Consider the following 20,771-nt stretch of genomic DNA (forward strand, 5'->3'; position numbering starts at 1 on the left):
ATAAATAAATAAATAATAAAACCTGTACTTGCATGTAGGACAACTCCGTTAGAAATGTATAGTGAGTGGGTGGAATCTACTGTGTGATAAAAGTGCTACAAACTTCATTTAGTTGTCATCAATAAGAAATTTACTTAATTTTTTTAAAAATCCAAATGCTGGTATTGTCCAGAAATGGTTATCAGGTTTATTTATAATTGTCATAAAGTTGAACTGTTGAAATGTGTTCACTGAAACTTTTTGCTTGCATTAATGCTTTACATCTTGCATCTATATTAAAAATTCACACACAAATGAACGTGGAGAAACTGCCAATACCTGATTCTGTCCCCTAGGTTTCCACTCACAATTATGTACTCAGGTACCTTTGACCCCATGGGAAAAAAAACCTTACATTCTACTGATAACAGGAAGAAGAGGGAAATTTTTTTTCTTTGAGATTGAAATGTTTCCCCTCATAGTGGACTCTTAGGCATGCACTCTGTTTATGAGTCATGCTAGCTGGGTATCTTTTGGCATAACTGTTATACGTTTGGCACGGATACCACATAGGTTGGTGTCTTCTAAAAGGCCAACCAGATAGACCTCACTTGCCTCCTGCAAAGCTCCGATAGCTTCGCTCTGGAAGCGCAGATCTGTTTTGAAGTCCTGAGCAATTTCCTGCACTGGATGCTGAAAAGGGAGCTTGGCGATCATTAGTTCAGTGGACTTCTGATAGCGTCTGATTTCAGACTGCCACAGTACCAGGCCTGTAACGATGAGGTTTCTTCACCCTTCCGGTAGAAGGTGCATTCTTGCAAGGGGGCTTTTTAGCCTGTTGTTTCCTGGGTGCTTTGCCGCTGGTGGATTTGTGGGCAGTCTGCTTTCTATGAGCCGTGGTATGGGCACGTCCTTACTTAACTCCCTTCTCCTTCAGCTGGAGCTCAGCAAGTGACAAGCAGTGCTGGCGTTAGAGGGCAGCGATGTGGTGAAGGCTGTGAACACCTATAATTTCTTCCATACAGCAAACCAATAAAATGAAGACACGCACATAGAGCCAAGTGAAAAAAAAGACCTGGAGATAAGAGAGAAGGTTTTGATTGTCTCTAATATTATATAATGTTCAGTCTGAGGTGAAGCTAAAGTGTATGCCTATAGACAGGCGAAAGCCCGTTGTTTTCTGACGTCTTCTTGGTAAGCGTGAGGGAAGTACATCCTTGCACACTTGTCTTTGACGGTCATGTAGAACAAGGTGGGTGAGCTGTTACAATTCTTAACTCACATGCCCACCCGTTAACTCAGACAGGACACACTTAGGCAGACTGTATAACTGTGGTACCAAGGTCTGAACCTCCAGGAGAGTATTAGCACAGAGTATATTTGCTGGAATCTACATGGATTGTCTGAAAGTTGATATGGCCCAATTCAAGTCAACATTAATTCTTTTCAGTCTCAGATATGATGTGGTTACCATAGAAACAGGTTTTTAAAGCAATCCTTCAAAAGAACACCTGTGTTGATGCGGTTGCCTCTAAACTACACAAGCACTGCCGGCCCACTATACTTATTTTCCTCTTGTAACTCCTATATTTCACCTAAGAAAAAGACAAATAATTTGCCTCATAACCATTTCAATTTATTCTGAGCCATCTCCAATTGGTGAACAAGCACACTTTTTTTTCATAATTTCCCAGGAGAGCAGAACAAAAATTATAAATACTTTCTCGAATGCTTACCTTTTCTCTCTCAGCATAAAGGAAGTAAAAGGAAAGATGGTGCAGTTTAGAGGAAGAAAGGAAGCTGGAGTAAAACCTTGAGTGGTGGATGTATTCTAGGAATATTTAATAATCCACCTGGGGCTCGGATATCAGAAGAATGAAGACAGACCTGTTTCACTGGTGTTTCCTCTGGAAGAGCGAGGACAGTAAGGACTTGGGGATCACTGCTCTGCCAGTCATCCCTCACCACTCAGAGGCCTCATTAAGACTAAAACCAATGTAAAAGCAAAGTGCCAGTCTAACATTGGCAAGTCTCAGTGACCTGTCACAATGACATAGCCCGATATGCCCACAGAAAGCTTCACATGCAAATGTCTCTAATGATGGAGGTTTCAGGAAAAAAAATCTGTGTAGAGATGCTATTGGAAGTCACTCTAATGCAGCCAGCAGCCAGGAAACTGTCCTCCACAGACATGAGTGGAACAAAAGTGTACCTGGTACAGTGAGAAACAATCGTCAAAGCAAGGAACTTCAATAGAGTATATGAAGACGCATCTGGTCAGACACAGATAGCTACTGTCTTTCTTGTACAATCTTCTAGTGATGATAATTGTGTGTGTGTGTGTGTGTGTGTGTGTGTGTGTGTGTGTGTGTGTTAAAAGAAAGCATGGCTAAGAGGCTAAGAGTTCAATTCAGGCTTCACAGCACAGCAGCAATAGCAAGTATAAAATGATCCTAAGGTACCATTTGCATGTGTATTGAACTGAATTTTTCACATATGGAAGTTATCAAGTTAAAGGTCATGATTTACCCAGAGATCTGCTAGAAACATATTCCTGATTGTTCTGCATGATGATAATGTGCTGTTCTTTTTCAGAGCATATTGCCTCTGTGTGGGGGGGGGGGCGTGTGTGGAGAATGCTATGCATGTATGTAGACCTCCGCAGGTCCAGCTTTATGTCCATACTGCAGAACTACAGAACCAATATGACCTGATTCTATCCAAGTGACTTGCGAAAAATCGGGCATAGGATCTTGGAGGCTTAGTCTCAGAATGTTGCAGGTGTGACCTCTAAGGAAAATCCCAGTGTGACTGTGAACATTGAATTGTCAGGGTCATAGATGGTGTGAGTCACCTCCATGTCAATTAAATTCCCAAATCAAGGAACTAGAGAAAAACTTCCACTGTCCTCAGTTGCTTGGCTCTGTTGAGACTCATAACAAGTTGTCATCTACCCAAGCTGTCTCATCAACCCACATTTAGAAGGCCAGCGGGCTTGCCTTATGAACCCAAGGCTAATGACATCCCATAAAATCCTCACACAGACAACTGGAAGAATGTGAACTAATTATCTGTGCCTTCCGAGACTCAGGCTAGTCTTGGTTTTCATATGAAATGTCTCTATAGTCTTGCAGGTTTGCACACTTGGTTCATAGCAGATTGGGGCTTTTGGGTGGAGATTGTAGAGTCTTTAGAAGTTTGCCCTAGGTGTCATAATTGGGACTCTATGGAGGATTGGCATTAAAACTTATAACCTGGACTCCCAAACAAATATAGGTCACTGCTGTCGCCCCTGTTTGCTTCCTAGATGTCAAACATAGGCCCATATTACTGAAGACACTACATATTTGGAGTCATGTCTTAGGAGATGTGACTTGGATCTGACCAAAAAGCTTCCTCCCTGAGATCTAACTTTCCCAGTACCAGAAAGTTCCATGAAAGCTTCAATGGACCACAATGCTGGCAGAAACTCAGACGGTAGAGACAGCTCATGAGGACTAGGATGCAAGCAAGAATTCCATTAGGAATTGGACCACAGGACATCCATATCACATTGTAGGGACAACCCAGGCTTCATTCTTCCCATATCCCCAAAAGATGAGTGAGGCCAAATCAAAAGGCAATTTGCTAATTTGTTTGGTGGCAGAAGAATGTTTAGGCTATGGAACCACTATTGCTCACTCTCTTTAGCCAGGTTAATAGTTAAAGAGAGCACATAGTAGGGCAAAATAATGTAGAAAGTGCCCAGCTTGTTGAGGAAAGGGGGATGCCCTTGCAACTCTACAGATCTCTCCATTTTCAAATCTATAGTCTTTCATTTTCCTTTTCTCCCCCTAATTGAAGACAATGAATATCCACCACCAAGTTCACTGAGAGCTACCCAATCCTGAGCCACAGAAGAATTGGAAGGGTCAGAGCAGCTAGAGTTTCTGGCAAGCAGAGTCTTTGAAGTAGAAATATTTTTTTTGCCTTTATCATTGCCATTGCAACAATATGGGTGATCTTTCTCAACAGTGTTGTGGAAAGGCTTTTTAGAACTTGATGAATTCCACCAGGTTTGCAAAGTCAGTAGATCCGATACTGATTCTCTGACTATCAAGTGTCTCCGTTAGAGTTTGTATTGCTGTGAAAAATTGTGATCCTAAGCAATTGGTGGAGGAAGGGATTGATTTCAGCTGATAACTTCGGTCACAGTCTTTCTTCAAGAGAATTCAGGGCAGGAATCGAAGGCAGGAACCCAGAGGCAGGAGCTGATGTAGAGGTCATGGAGCGGTGCTGCTTCCTACCTTGCTTCTGTGGCTTATTAGGATAGCTTTCTTATAGAACCTGGGGATGTCAGCCTAGGAGTTGTACTCTCCACAGTGGGGTAGCCCCATCCTCATCAATTATTAATCAAGAAACTGCTCTGCAGATTTCCCTACAAGACAAACCTATGGATATAATTTCTCAATAAGGTTCCTCTTTGAAGATGAGGGTAGCTTCTGTCATGGTAACCTGATTCTAAACAGCACACCAAACAGGTTACTTAGTACATCTGTATTCTCTTCCTTCTCAGTCTTTAACTCAGGATTTTCACCACCCTCTGACCTTCCTGAAGCCCATCTATCTCCACCCTTTTCTGGATTATGGGGATCATTAAGTGACAGCATCAGAGTCACCTGGAAACAGCATTGGGTAAGAAGTAAGCGAACGATAGATGCCCTTCCTCATTTTTCCAATGACAGTGAACGATGTGAAGAATCTACCAGAGTCTTCCACACAGCTGCCATGCTGGTATTACATCACCACATCAAGGGAATTCAGGACATCTCTGAGGTGTCTTTATGTATTCCAATGGAATGTCATTAGAACCCTTTGAATTCTTTTTGAACAGCTTTCAAAAATCTGAAGAAAAACAATTTGAATATTCTGAATCACAGCCATTCGCTGAGAAGTACACTTTCTGATTTCATCTCTTATTCTTCTGAAAGTGGGATATAGAGTATGTAAGGAATGAATAAGGCAGTTTCTAGGCTCCCCTAATAGAAAATGTAATTTAGAGCCTAGAAGGATTAAAAAGATAGTCCAGTAAGCAAGCAAGCCCGTTTATGAAGAATAAAGTTATGAGAATAACTTGTATTTTATGATTCTCAAGAAAGAATAGGATTTTCCCCCAAAGAGGACTTCAGATGGGTGGACCCTGAAACATTGACATTTGCCCCACCAAGATCTGGTGGTGTAACTGTTTACATAGGAAGGCAAATACAGATACTGGAGTTCAGAAACATCTTATTGCTAGTGAACATGGTGACTCAGATGTTCCCTCCAAGGATGCTGTCTGCTACATGCACAGAGAGCTCTCATCCTGCAGAAAACTTTGTGTCTTTGTTTTAATTTCCTTTACTGGCGGTGGTGTCCATCACTGTTTAGCTGCTTCTGCCATACCTGTAACCTCAGAAATTAGCTTTTGTAAGGTAAGTTGCAGAGCAAAAATCTATGCTGCCCATTTACTCGGGAGGGGGAGGGGAGACATCGACTGGGGAATGGTTGGTCAACTAGGGGCCACACCCTTAAAGAAAACTGACTCTCCACCCACCAGAAGCTTTCAACTATCAGCACCTCTCTAGTTAGGACTTCTGGGCCCCTCCTTTCTCCATGCTAGAATACTGGCTGGCTTAATCTTGTTTCGATCTTCTGTGGGCATCTACCACTGCCTTTCATCCCCTGTCATGTCCAGAAGACACTTACTTCCCTGACCTCTGGATGCTACAACATTCTGTCTGATCCCTTCGATGATGGCCTGTGAGCCTTTCGGGTGAGAATGATATGGATATGTCAATTTTGTGCCTTAATTGCCTTGATTGATAGGAAGACCCACCCCAGAAGTGGGTAGCATCATTCCCTGGTTTGGGGGCCCTGGAGTACATAAAAGTAGTGAAAGCTAGCTTAGCAATCAGCATGCACTCATTCTCTGTCTGCCTCGCTGTGGTGTGACTAGCTTATTGGAGTCCTGACACCTTGACTTACCTGTAAAGATGGACTATAACATAGAATTGTAAGCTGAAAGAGATTCTTTCTCCTCTAAATCACCCTCTATCTGTGTATTTGCTCAGCAATGGGATTGAGACTAGGTCAAGGGTGCCCAGGAATTTCTTCTGAATCAAGCTTGTAAAGTGCACAGCCCTCCAGGGGGACCCACATGCCATGGCTTCTCGGCTGTGGCCTTTGCTCCACAATTCATTCTCTCTCTCTCTCTCTCTCTCTCTCTCTCTCTCTCTCTCTCTCTCTCTCTCTCTCTCTCTCTCCATGTTGCCTTTTTCCCACTAAACCTCCTCTCTCTGAGGATGCGCATGTCAGATTATCTGGCTTTTTTTAACAGCCTGTGGTTATTTTTGCATTTGACCTAGCTTTCCATATGCTTATTTAAAAATATATCATCTGCTAATAAATAAATAAATCTCTGACTCTTCATCTTCCTTGTTGATACAGATACTTCAAGCTATGTGATCCTTACAGTTCATTGTTCTCTGTCATAATTTCTCATGTATTCTGGCTACTTCTGCCCCCACCCCCACATCAATGCTCTAATCGTAGTTATTTTAACATCCACATTTGGATAAAGGCTTGTATTCTTTTGTCTCAGTAAAGTATTCATCATTAACAAACCCTACCTTCACCTGGGGTCTTGTAGGCAGCTTTTTCTGAATGTCTTTCCCTTTCCTGGTCATGATGACAAAACTCTGCCTTGTGTCATACATGAGAGTAGGTTTCTCCATTCCCACAGTAGACAGTTAATACCTCTATACATAATGGCTCGCAAGTGCTGCAGTGATAGGGTGCTTCCAAAGAGGGTGATTTATCTTTGGCCTAGTGTGATGCTCAGGGTTTGAGGGCATCTGCTGCCCTATCCCCTCTATAGTTGAGGCTCTGTCCTTTATGAGAGCCACATTCAGGAAGGGCCAGGTTTTCCAGCCTTCCCACAAACATGCCAGCCTCTTCCCTGGGCCAGCACCAGAAACACTTCCCATGATCTCCTATTCTACCTCATACTTCTTATGAGCATCTAGTGGAAGTTTCTGAAAAGGAGCCTGCTGGCAAGTATAGAGTTCCCAAGTCTAGAGCTCTGGAGGCTGTATGAATATCATTTATATTCATACTTAACCTTTGGCAACTCACTAAACACTGAGCTGAAGGTCCTAGGTGCCTTCATGGCAGTCATGCCTCCCTCTAGGCCTTTGCCACAGCTGAGACTCTGAGTGTAAGTGGCTTGCCTTCATTGGACAACGATGAGGAGGGCATTCTTCCCTGAGCCCCTGTCACCTCTGCTAAGCTGTGCCTTATCTTTCTTGTGAGAAGGTGCCATTCTGAGCTAGTATCGCACCCATGCTTCTCTTGTGTGAAATCAGTGCTGTCTGACTTTCTCCCAACATCGCCTATCAATTGTTGTGTTACCCACGCAGGTGCTGTCACACCAGTGCGTGAAGTCAGCAAGAGCAAACAGGGACAGGCTGGATGATAAAGTAAAAGGACAAAATGCCTTGGAAATTCATTAGGTCACTTTAGGAAGACACTGAACAAATACCGAACACTCTAGCCTCTTCAGGGTAGGAGCTCGCCATCCAAGCTCAGAGATCTCCGGAGTCTTGCGGTGTGTACTCTGAGTCAGCCAGCTAAAGCCTGCTGATTTCTGACTCAGAAGATTGATCCTGGTAACCCTCATGATGCAGGGCTGGAAGTTTCGTTATGCAGAGGCTAATAAAAATGGACTGGAAGGTGAGTTTTTGTCTTTGTTTTGGGGTTTGGTTTGGTTTGGTTTTTACCAGATTGAGGAGAGTCAAGGAGATTTTTTGCTACCTGATTTCTAGCAAAGACTTTACAACAGCTTCAAAAATAACATTTTTTTTATTTATGACATACTTGTTAACTTTGTGTGTGTGTGTGTGTGTGTGTGTGTGTGTGTGTGTGTGTGTGTGTGTGTTCAAAATGATAGAAACTTCTCCAAATCTTTTTAAGGCAGTGGTTCTCATCCTGTTGGCTATACCCCTTTGTGGGCCAAACAACCCAGCCCTAACTCTAAGACCATTGGGAAACACAGATATTTACATTACTATTTATAACAGTAGCAGAATTAGCTAGGAAATAGCAATGAAATAACATTATGGTTGGGGGTCACCACAACGTGAGGAACTGTGTTAAATGTCGCAGCAGTGGGAAGGCTGACACCCGCTGCTCTAAGGTATTAAAGAAAGGGTTTCCCATCTGTTGCTCATCTCTTTCTATTGTTTGCCCCACAGCGGTAGAACTGCTCAGCAAAACTCCTCCAGGTTCTACAGTCACAGGCCAGCTTGCTGTACAGGCAGAGCGCCGGTACCAAACACTAATGCTTTCGCCTGGTACCTGCCAGCCATAGATGCACCTTGATGAATGTCAGGAACTCTAAATAATGAGTAAAAGTCCAAGGAATCAGTTAAGTGGTGCCTTGAGTGTTGTTTACAAGTAACAGCACGGCTATTACAGCAATGAAACCCGATAACATACATATCCCATCTGCAAAACCACAGCTCTTCATCTTCCTGGGCTGGGAGGATTTCTGGAAAGTTCAACTTCTCCCTCTTTACCTCTGACTTGAAAACATCATCACCATTCTAATTAAACACTAATACAGGGAGAGGACTCTTGCTTGGTCTTTGTTTTCTTCCAGAGACTCAGACGATCAGCATGCCTGCCTTCTATAATTTGATGTTGGTCACATTGTTGGTAGAAGACATTGTCTGTTGCCCTGCCACAGACAACCACACTGGTGAGAGTTATGGGCTTCAGGCAGTTCATTTATCAAGGTAACAATCCCAGCTGTAAGACCTCCATCACGTTATGACTCAAAATATTTCCTAAGGTTATATATATATATATATATATATATATATATATATATATATATCCACCTTCCCATCCATTCACCTATCTACCTACCTATTCACTTATCTGTCTAACTATCTACCTATCTACCTACATTAAATAAATATATATGTATATATATATATATATATATATATATATATATATATATATATATATACTGTGTGTATTTGTGTGTGAGAGTACAGATACCCACATACCGTCACACATGTGTAGAGGTCAGAGGACAACTTTCAGGAGCCCGTTCTTGCCTTCTACCTTATTTAGGTGCTATCTCTCTAATTTCTGTTGCTTCTTCAAGAATAGCTAGCTTGACAGTTTCCATCTCTGCCTCCCACCTCACAACAGAGACAGCGAGATTACAGATGCATACACCCTAACTGGACATTTTCTGTAATGTGGTTTCTGGGGGTCATACTTGGATCCTCAGGCTAACATAGACAGTACTGTTATCTATTGAAATATGTGCCCAGCCCCTTACATAATCATTTTAAGAGAGCATTAGCACACGTATTTGAAAAGAAGACAAAAGCATCCTTCACATGACCTGAAGCCATCCCAACAATGACCAGATGAACACGACAGCTTCTCTCTTGGATGTTCTTCAAAGATAGCATAAGAGAATCCTCCTGACAGGCAGAACTTTGAGCTGCACATCTGGCCTTCACCTTCCTTGAGGGAATAGTCAGATACAATCATATCTTGTTGTGGACCACAACAGTGACTAGGGGTGGGGGCGGGGAGTTGATTTAAAGATTAGTAACAAGGAAATTTACAAATCAGTATACGGATAGACATCTATGAATGGGCAAACAGTGTGAGGATATATTGCTGACACATTCATGTCACTGAATCATCTGTGGCCCATTACAAAAGAGTCATACTGACAGAGACGGGCATTAGAGACTTCTGTGCACCACCACCATGACCTGGCTATGGCTGCCATGAGTATCTATCTACTCTGTCACCAGCAGAAACCAACCCGGAGCAACAAATGTAGAAACGGGCCCTCTGTGGATTTATAAAATCCCTTTGCCATACAATTGTCCCAGAATCCTCCTGGGATGCCGCTTTAGGTGAAGGAAATCTCTGCCATTCCTGGATTTCCCACAATTCTACAGCAGCTGGCTTGACTGGAAGATATTTTCAATGTGGTTTTAATGACAGCTAGGGACAATGTCTTGTAGACGTGAGGTAAGGTTTGCCAGAAGAATAAATATGCCCTAAATAAGCACCCACAGATGACTTGTTCCCATACGCTCTACTGGCCTGGATGTTTTAGTTTAAAATGAAAAGATGCTTCAACCAGTAAATCCAACTTCAGTCTAATACCTGACCAACTTGGATGTCTCTAACCCCTAAATCAACAACCATATAAATGAGTTCCCATTTCCCTGGGTAACTCATCCTGACTTTACAGGAAACTCAACAGCTGCTTCACAATACCAGGCCTTTAGAGAGTTTCTCAGCATCTCCGTGTCCTGGAATTAAGATAAATGGGAAACTACAATCAAAACCGCCCAATTCAGAGAACCTGGGATGGATCCAGAGTCCCTGGGGACAAGGCTTGGCATCATCTTGCCTCTTGCAGAAAGTTAAACATCTAAAATGCATAATAAATGCAAAAGAATCACAGAAGACAGTGCTAAGAGTTAGTTACACAAACAAACGTAGACCTCAGGTCCACTGCAGAAGCTGTTCCTGTAGCCATCCTCTGATCTTCTTCAACAAGTTGACTATCATTCTCTGAAATGATCGAAATGATGGGGACCAGAGAGGCCCACACTCAGGAGTCCCTGGAGGTTGGCATAATGGCATGGTCCTTACTGTTTAAATAGCTCTAATCCAATAGTCTGAGTTCTGAAGTGTTCCAGAATCCAAAGCCACTCAAGCATCATTGAAGCTCCCAGAATATCCCATATCTTGATTTTTGTTATTTGCACAACTTAAATACACTTGATTCATTTCTTCCCTCTATCCATGTCATATATTTGCATCACTTGGATGCATTCATTTAATTTTGATCACAGTGCTAAATTTGATGAAGACTTTGACTTACTTTTCTGGCAAAGGCATTACTGAGGATTGTTGGTCATTGTTTCTTTTTTTTCTTGAATATAGAATAACTGTTATTTATTACTCATTTTTTCTTTATTTGGAAATTCATTGCAGTATATGGAGATAGAGGTGGGTACCATGTTCACAAGAGCAGAGTTTTAAGTGTTAATTTCATCTGTAAATGTAATTGGATCACAGGTTGCCTGAGGAGTTGCCTGGGCACTATCAAAGACTGTGTCCCAGAAGGTGTTTTACAGCGATGATAGCATTTTATATTAATTGTCTCACTCCCACAACATGCTCTCTGTCAAACCACGTTCATGAAGGATCCACCTGATTGGGCTCACAGTTTGAGGATCCAGTCTGTCATAAAGGAGAAAGCATGGGACAGGAGGGCTTGTCGGCCATCTTGTATTTGCAGTTTAGAAGACAGAGCAATGGGTGCTGGTAATCCATTCACTTTCTGCTTGACAGTGAGCCCACGTGCTGGTGCTGCCTGTATCCACAGCGTGTCCTAAGACTACTTTAGAGAACCAAGTCTCTCTCTACAGCAGAAAGACAGTGCCAGGACTTACAAGAGATGACTAGAGGGAGAATCTGTTACCTTCCTGATCAACAGCTGCGAAGCCCCATCATTGCTCTCCCTTTGACCTCGGGTTAAGACTGACCTGTTACCTCTGTAGGGTCTAGGCTGGCAGGTGGAAGGCCCTGGAATACGGCAGCCTCCACAGCTGTATGAACCAATTTTCATAATGAGCCAATTTACACAGGTCCGTTCTCCAGCTTTGAGTTAAATGCCTTTCTTATTTGTCTTATGTGTGCCTGCTTCCTCCCCCTCATCGTAACCACTTATTCAAATGCAGCCTAATTGCCAGGTTGCTTTTCAGTGTGGCTGTCCCTGTAATTCTGGAAATGTACGTATCTTTCCCTTGTAATTGTGCCCGCGGTATCCACTACCCTTCCCTGTAAATTGATGCTTCGAGAATATCCGCTGCATTTATATAAGTTTATCTTATCTGACATAATGCCTTTGAGCAGTTGCTCAAATTACTGGCTAGTTCTGAATAGAATAAAATGGTTAGGTAAGGTCATGTCTTGTCCACGCTTAAATTGGAGTTGGAAGACTGAATTTCATATGAGAAATCTTTCAGTAGTGTTTTCAAAATTAATCAGGCAATGTTATAAGGAAATGCGAAATGAGAAAACCGCATACATATTTTATAGAGAAATTTAAAGTCTCCCTTTGGTTTAGCTGAGTAAGTCTAGCTATCTGCATATGCTGTTGGTCAAAAGCTACAAATCGTGTGCACGCGTGCGTGTGTGTGTGTGTGTATGTGTGTGTGTGTGTGCAGGGAACACATACACATATAAAACTAATAAGCATGTTCTTAAATTTTACTAATTACAAAAAACTTGATTTTTTTCAATATCTACCCAATCTGTCCTCAGTAGGAGCAGGTAAATGCCAGACCTTTGATTTTAAGAAACTGAGAAAATATCATTGATTCTGCCAGCTAGGGTAATGCTTTGTGCTCATATAAAACAAAATAATATGTTTAGAATGTGTTTTAAAAGGTAACAAAAATTGATGCATGTTAAATGGGTTGAGCCAGGTGTGGTAGTTCACATCTACAACTGCCATGCTGAGGGGGGAGAGACAGGTGGATTTTCTCAAAGTCAAGGGTACCCTTGGCCTCTGTCTGGGGGGAAAAAAGCCGAAGAGAAATGAGAAATGGGTGTTGGCTATTTCTTTACTGCCTGAAAGACAGCAAGACAATTCAAGACTAGATGAAATCTGCTATTCCTGCTCCATCATTTCGGAAATGTCTCAGAATTACCAATGATGAATTAAAAATAACTTCAAAAATGTTGAACTCTGAGGCAGAACACATATTGAATTTCTCTTACTAAGCTTTGACTTGCGAGGCCTACAATGTGCTTGATAAGACAAGGAAGTAAGCTCAGAGAAAGACAACTATGTCCTTAGAGTGGATTTTTTTTTTATAAAGAAAAATTCCCCCATAGACACTGAGATTCCCCTCTTCCCAGGTGACTCAAGTATGTGTCAAGTTGTCAACTGGGAAAATCTATGACCATTTTGTAAATAAATTAAACCCCAGAGAGGGTGAGATTGTGCTAAAGGGTACTTGTCTGGAAACGATCAGCCTGCTCTTCCCTGGCCACACCCACATCCCTCCTCCGCCATCCAGTGCCACTTGGTCTGTGAAGACAAATCATTCATTGGAAGACCCCATTCATAGACTTGACTTCCTTCTCTCTGCATCCCCCACCCCCACCTTTGAATACTCTATTTAATTAAAGGTGACTTTAGGATTGCACGTGCTTTTAACACCTAGTACAGAGAAACTGCAGCTTTGCCACTTTTCTTCCAATCACAGAATCTTGTAGCCGTATTAGTTTTGTTTCCTGTCACTGTGACAAACGCATCTTTAAGGAGGAAGGGTCTCTTTGGACACACTTCCGCTTCACAGTAAGATCTGAATACGTCTTCACAGTTAGGAGCAGAGCCTTCGGCTTACTTCGTTTCCTTTATTGGGCCCAGGGCTCCAGCCAATACAATGCACATTCATCTTCTATCTTCAGCTAAACCTCTCTGAAAACATTCTCACAGGCATGCTCAGAGGCCTGCGCCCTAGAGGATTCCCTACCCAGTCAGGTTGACAATGACAACAAACACCTTCTGACCAGGATGAAGACACAGCGAGGCCGAGATGGATCTTCACAGCCATTGGACCACTCTGGGCTGTTCCTTTTCCAGCTTTTCCCATCCAGAACTTTCCGCCCACGCCTGTCCTTTCAGGCATTTACACCGTGTCTGAAAAGTTTAAGAGAAAAGCAGAATTTAAAGAACTCAGGACCTGACAGCACCTTGTCTTCAGTCTTGAGGTATCTGTCTCTCTTGATCTTCATTTTCCAGACAGTACTTTTGTCTGCTTTGTAGACCTGCCCTGTGGAGCATAATTAGCAGAAACAAGCAATATCTCTCTCTCTCTCTCTCTCTCTCTCTCTCTCTCTCTCTCTCTCTCTCTCTCTCTGTCTCTCTCTCTCTCTCTCTCTGTCTCTCTCTCTGTCTCTCTCTCTGTCTCTCTGTCTCTGTCTCTCTCTCTGTCTCTCTGTCTCTGTCTCTCTCTCGCTGGCAGAGGCTTTGCTTTTCCCTTCTCATTTTTAATTCTGCCTCACAGCTTGTCATTCATCCGTCCTAATGTCCCCATGCATCCATTAAAGACCTTGGTGTGAGCCTTGGTGCTCAGCTATGGGGCTGAGCTGGGTGAATTCAGAGGACCTTCCATACCACAGCTGAGGGTGACAAACACATCAAAGATGGCCTCGTGCGTGTCACACATGGTGACTATGATAAATTTAGTTCTTCCCAAGTGTATATGGTACTCAGAGGGAGGCTCGTTTGTTAAGGAGAAAAGAGCTACCTGTTGTCCTGAGGGTACAGAAAGGAAGCAGTTTGTGAGGACTGTATCTAATGGACACCAGGAAAATGCTGGAGCAGAGAGAGATGGAGAGGGAGAGGGAGAGGGAGAGGGAGAGGGAGAGAGAGAGAGAGCAGAGAGAGGGAGAGGGAGAGGGTGAGGGAGAGGGAGAGAGAGGGGGAGAAGGAGAGGGAGAGGGAGAGCGAGAGAGAGAGAGAGGGAGAGGGAGAGGGAGAGGGAGAGGGAGAGCGAGAGGGAGAGGGAGAGGGAGAGAGAGACAGAGAGAGAGACAGAGAGAGAGAGAGAGGGAGGGAGAGGGAGAGAGAGAGGGAGAGGGAGAGCAAGAGAGAGAGAGAGGGAGAGGGAGAGGGAGAGGGAGAGCAAGAGAGAGAGAGGGAGAGGGAGAGGGAGAGGGAGAGGGAGAGGGAGAGGGAGAGGGAGAGGGAGAGAGAGAGGGAGAGGGAGAGGGAGAGAGCCCCGTCTGGGCTATGTTGAGCATCACTTAAGCAAGCAGGTCTGATTTGTGTGGTGTAAAGAATCCTGACCTTATTATGAAATATTATTCATAATTCAACTTGACGATCTTCATGATACTCTGCTCCAGGACAGCTACTGGTCAGCCCTAAGATTAGCCCTAAATCCATCTGGTCTCTTACACAGCTGCCCTGCCCCTACATGTCAGCCATGCCCGCTGCTCACGGGCTGTTGGAAGCACACACACTTTCCAGAGCACCATCTCCATGCAAATGTTTATTTAGCTCGGTCCCTCTCCTAAGAAATTTACAAAGTTCTTCAGTTCAAACCCAAGTTCAGTGTATGCTCCTGAATTCTGATTGTAATAGCTATCATCGGACACATCTCACATCAGCAACAGGTCCCATGGTTTACAAGGAAGTTGTAAACAGAGCCATAGGGAATGCCATTGTTTTTATATAGGCCAGAAAACACACTTCAATCTATCTATAACTTGTTACATAAGTGCATTGTAAGAATTAAAACATAATGAAGAAAACACTACTCCTTTTCTTACAGAGCCTGCTTAGAGAAGGATGCCATTCTGGGAGTGTTTGCAGCCCATGAGCTAATCAATATAAACTCAATATGGGTAAGTAAACCCATCCTTGTAAAATCCAGCTTTAGGAGGGATCAAAAGCTAGCGTTCTGAGTCTGTTTTCATGCAGTTAATACTGTGTTTTCATTTGCCTTGCTCTTCTTCTTTTATGTATTCATTTTTTTCCAGAAAAGTAGAAATGGTTTTGAGGCTTATATTAAAACTCCGAGGAACAACTCAAAACCACCAACAAAGAGCACCCAAGATAAATCATCAAGACAAGAAATGTGCAAGCTGTTAGACAGCCCCAGCTTCCTTCTTGTAAATCTAAATGCAAAGCAATAGTTACATTAAGGTAAGCTCGGTGTTACGTTGTTGCCTAGAAATCCACAGTGTGACTGTTTTCATCTTTTTCTGCAATTAAAGATCAAATTACTGTTACCTCTTCACTAATGGCATTTGCCAACTGCTTCTTCTTGAGGCAGTGTGTGCCCGAGGCTTTGTTTCAGTTGGTGTGTCCTTGTGTATGGTCTATTTACACATAGTCACATGTGAGCATCTTCAATACTGAATTCCATCCTCGCTCAATACGATGAGAAATCCTCATATTTTGCCATCATCTGATGTTGACTGATCTCCAAAAACCTGCCTGTTAAAAGCTGGGTTCCCATCTTAGCACAGTTAATAAGTCATGGGGATTCTTTAAGAGGTGGGTCCATACTGGACTTACTCCACTAGAGTCAGGTCGTCCAGAGAAATGTGGGACTGCCCTCCTTCCTACTCTTTGTTTATGGGCCAGAAAATGAGTGGTTCTATGTGACCACAAGTTCCTGCTGTGCAGAGCCCACTCTCTTAGATATAAAACAGTGGGGACAATGGACAGCAGTTTAGAAATTCCAACACCATGAAGCAAAACAAGATTTTATCTTTAAAAAGTTGATAATATTCTGCATTTCTGCATTTCATCGCAATAGACACCTGACTGCCATGTGTGCCTTCATGCTAAAATAAGATCTGAATGACGTGTTAGTGAGAGTGGGTTCCTAACATTAGAAGGGACCAACTACCAAAGATATAGCTGAAGCAAAGAGTGGCTGCCATAAGAAAAAAAAATCTTGGGAGGAAAAGAGAAAGATTGGAGGGAAGGTATTAGCAAAAGAAAAAGAAAGGAAAGGAGGAAGAACATAGGAAGTAGGGAAGAAGAAGTTGGTAGAGTGAGGGAAGGATAAGAAGTGATTTATGGGTGTGTGGGGGATGGGTGGGTGGATGGATGGATGGATGGGGGATTGGGTGGATGGTTGAATAGATGGATGGATGGATATATAGATGGATGAATGGATGGATGGATAATGAATGATAGGGATGGGTGGATGGATGGATGGATGGATGAATGGATGGATAATGAATGATAGGAATGGGTAAATGGATGGATGATGAATGGATGGATGGATAATGAATGATAGGAATGGATGGATGGATGATGAATGGATGAATGGATGGATAATGAATGATAGGAATGGGTAAATGGATGGGTGATGAATGGATGGATGGATGGATAATGAATGATAGGGATGGATGGATGGATGGATGGATGGATGGATGGATGGATGGATGGATAATGAATGATGGGGATGGGTGGATGGATGGATGGATAGATGGATGGATGGTTAGATGGATGGGTGAAGGATAGACAGGTAGATTGATGGATGGTTGGATAGATGGATGGAGAGATGGAAAAAACAAGCATGAGACAAGAAAGCAGTGACACCTACTGCTGCACTCACGGTTGGAACCCTGCATCTCTGGTTATCTCTGTGTGTGAGCTGCTCCCCTGACAATTAGCTACAGATGACAGCTTAAATCATTGAGAGGACACAGAAAAGCTGCCCCTCCCCCAGACTTCTACTCATGAAAAGAAACGTTCCACCATTTAAGGCAAGAAACTCATCTTCTCAGTCTCCATACAGTACTATGGAGTGTGTGAGTGTGTGTGTGTGTGTGTGTGTGTGTGTGAGTGTGTGTGCGTGTGTGTGAGTATGTGTGTGTGCATGTGTGTGAGTGTGTGTGTGTGTGAGTGTGAAACAGATTGTCCAATCCACCCTGAGCTTCCACAGAAGTTGGGGGTACTCCCCTACTATGCTGTCAGTCCACAGAAAACACGCAATCTTTTGCAGGGATGCTACTGACTGGAAGCATGCAGGGAGCATGCTTTATGCTCCTGCCTCAGACACTCAAGGAACTTTTTGAATTTTCCACATAAACCCACCCACTGAAGGTTGATTTTTCAAAAACTTACACACATGGTATTTCTGTGTGCCATGAAACAGGCCCACGATTTATACCAAGATGCACTGAAGCAATTTCTAACCCACTTTGTAGCTCCATGGGACATTTAAAACAGGGACACTGAGCAAAACATAGGAACTGGTGTGTTTTGTCATGTAGAAATAAAATCTATCTGAACTGACCAAAAAAAAAAAAAAAAAAGATAAAAGAAGTGAAATTAAATTGGTACAAATGTGCCCTTGGGGGGAGACAGAGAACAATTCATGCCCCCAAGAGTCTATTCACTGTCAAGAATCCAGTAACAGCTAGAACTCTGGCTAAGCTTTCACAGACCCTGCCTGTATTTACTTCCCAAAGAGAAGTTGCCTCCCAGGTGTGGGGGAGACCATCAGCACTACCCTACTCCCTACCCCCAACTTCTGTGGAAGCTCAGGGTGGATTGGACAATCTGTTTCACACACACACACACACACACACACACACTCACACACACACTCACACACATGCACACACACATACTCACACACGCACACACACTCACACACACATGCACACACTCATACACACACTCACACACATACACACATGCACACACACTCACACACACATGCGCGCGCGCGCACACACACATGCACACACGCACACACTCACACACACTCACACACATGCACACATGCACACACTCATACACACACTCACACACATGCACACATGCACACACACTCACACACACATGCGCGCACACACACACACACACACACACTTGTTATTCCCACCCTTGTTGCTGCAGCACTGATAAAAACAGAATAATCAGAAGGTGCAAACAAATGCCAAAGGGTACAAACCCAGGCCAAGGTGTCAACTCAAGCTTCCTGTGTGACACAGTCGGGTGTGGAGCAGGGCAGTGGGGGAGGGGAAGAAGCAGGGAGAAAGCCCAGGTTGGTAAAGTTCAGGAACTTTGGGGCCATATTTGAGTAAAGGACCACTTTTCCCAGCCCAAAGAGAAACTGACACAATAATTATTTTGTTGATGTTCAAGCACAGGTATATGGGGGAAAATAGCACCTGGTGCTTTCAGCCTAATGATAGCATCATCTTAGAAACAACGTGATAATTGTGGAGGTTTGAAAACTCAAAAAGACAATGATAAAGATGGTCACAGTGAGTCACGCCATCCACAGCCAGCGTCTGCATCACACTTCACAGGTTTGCAAATATCTTGGTACGTTTGTGCACTGAGTCATTATACAGTTATAGATGTAGTAAGTATTTTATTTTTTCTTGCTTGATATTATTCTGAAAGCCTGCTTGCTTTACAAGCCTTGAGAGTGTTCAGATTTATTGATTCGATAAGATAAAATAATATGGCTTTTAAGTATTTATTTAGATAATGTATTTTGGGTTACTTTTACTATGAAGTACTTTGCTATAAGACACTCAGGTCTAAGCAGGCTCAGAAATAATATTTGGGATATGTGATGATGCCTAGAGTATACATTTGAATAAGTTAAATTATTGGGACAGAATCAATAAGAACAGGTATCTGTTTTGGAGTGGCAAGACACAAAGCCAGGGCTCTGGGGTAGACAGACCAGGGTCTGGGCTCTGGTTCTGTTTGCTACACTGTGGAATTGACCAGGTCTTATGTATTCTGGAGTTTTCTTCCTAAATACATTAAAAATAAAAGTAGCAAAGCTTTCTCATTCATTACACAAAGCTCTGTGAAACATTGTTTCTCAGCTTTAAAAAAGCAACTGGTGAAATCGGCATTCAGTCACTGATAGACTATTTTCACTTTAAACTAAAATCATATCCAGTGTGCAAGGCACTCTGATCCCAAAATCTGAGCCACTTGCCCGGCTTCATGAGATTCTGTTTAGAATGGGCAGTGACTTTGATGGCTAAGGATGAGCTGACTCAGCTGAGTTGCTCTGGTATCTGTCTACTCTTTATCCTGGCTTGGAGACTGAGAAGTAAAAATGTCATGTGGAGCACCGCCAAGAACAGCCTTTAGTGCCCTCAAAGACAATGATCAAGCACAGAGTACAGGCCATAAATGCTGAGACCTTGTCACAAACGTTCCAGGTGCTCTAGCAATAAATGCCCAACAGTCCGATTGTACTGAGGAGATGAGAGAACACAGTCTGTGTGGAGTGCCTTCAAAGACAGTGAACCTGAGTCACCTGAAGCCCAATTCCGGTTGGTTGCGAATGCTGTGCAGTATGAGTTAGAACATGCTCTCCGATAGCTCTGTCGCCAGGGAGAAGCCCGAGGTACTCTGTTCTAACCACTTAACCAACGTAATGCATAGCTGTAAACAAATGATCCCTTAAATTATATATTTGACTAACAAAATAGTATAAAGAAAATCAAGTATTTTTTTAAACAGTTGCCATAGTGCACAAGAAGATGGAGAACCGGAAGTTGGCTCTCACCTTCCACCATGTGCATTCCAGGCTTGGCAGCAAGTGCTTTTGCCTTCTGAGCCATCTTGTCTACTGTACTGGTTGGTTCTGTGTGTCACCTTGACACAAGCTGGAGTTATCCCAGAGAACGGAGCCTCCTTTGCGGAACTGCCTCCATGAGATCCAGCTGTAAAGCATTTTCTCAATTAGTGATCAAGAGGGGAGGACCCAGCCCATTGTGGGTGGTGTCATCCCTGGGCTGGTGGTCTTGGGTTCTATAAGAGAGCAAGCTGAGCAAGCCAGGGGAAGCAAGCCAGTAAGCAGCACCCCTCCATGGCCTCTGCATCAGCTCCTGCTTCCTGACCTGCTTGAGTTCCAGTCCTGACTTCCTTTGGTGATGAACAGCAATGTGGAAGTGTAAGCTGAATAAACCCTTTCCTCCCAACTTACTTCTTTGTCATGATGTTCTGTGCAGGAATAGAAACCCTGACTAATACATCTACCTACTCTACTTTTCTTCACTGTCTCATGTGAACATACCACTGATTTTTTTTTAAATTGTGGAGTCTCATATACCAAAGGCTGACCAAAAGATGGTTACATAGCCAAGGATGGCTTTCTGTTCCTGATCCTAGCACTTCTGCCTCCCAAGAG

General features: G+C 43.1%; 1 pseudogene; it reads right to left on the reverse strand.

Moving 5' to 3' along the window:
- Positions 1–216: 216 nt before the first annotated feature.
- H3f3a-ps4 (H3.3 histone A, pseudogene 4) lies at positions 217–20,202 on the reverse strand (annotated as a pseudogene).
- Between the last annotated feature and the right edge of the window lie 569 nt (positions 20,203–20,771).

Source organism: Rattus norvegicus, chromosome 1, assembly GCF_036323735.1.
Source record: "Rattus norvegicus strain BN/NHsdMcwi chromosome 1, GRCr8, whole genome shotgun sequence".
Taxonomy (NCBI): Eukaryota; Metazoa; Chordata; class Mammalia; order Rodentia; family Muridae; genus Rattus; species Rattus norvegicus.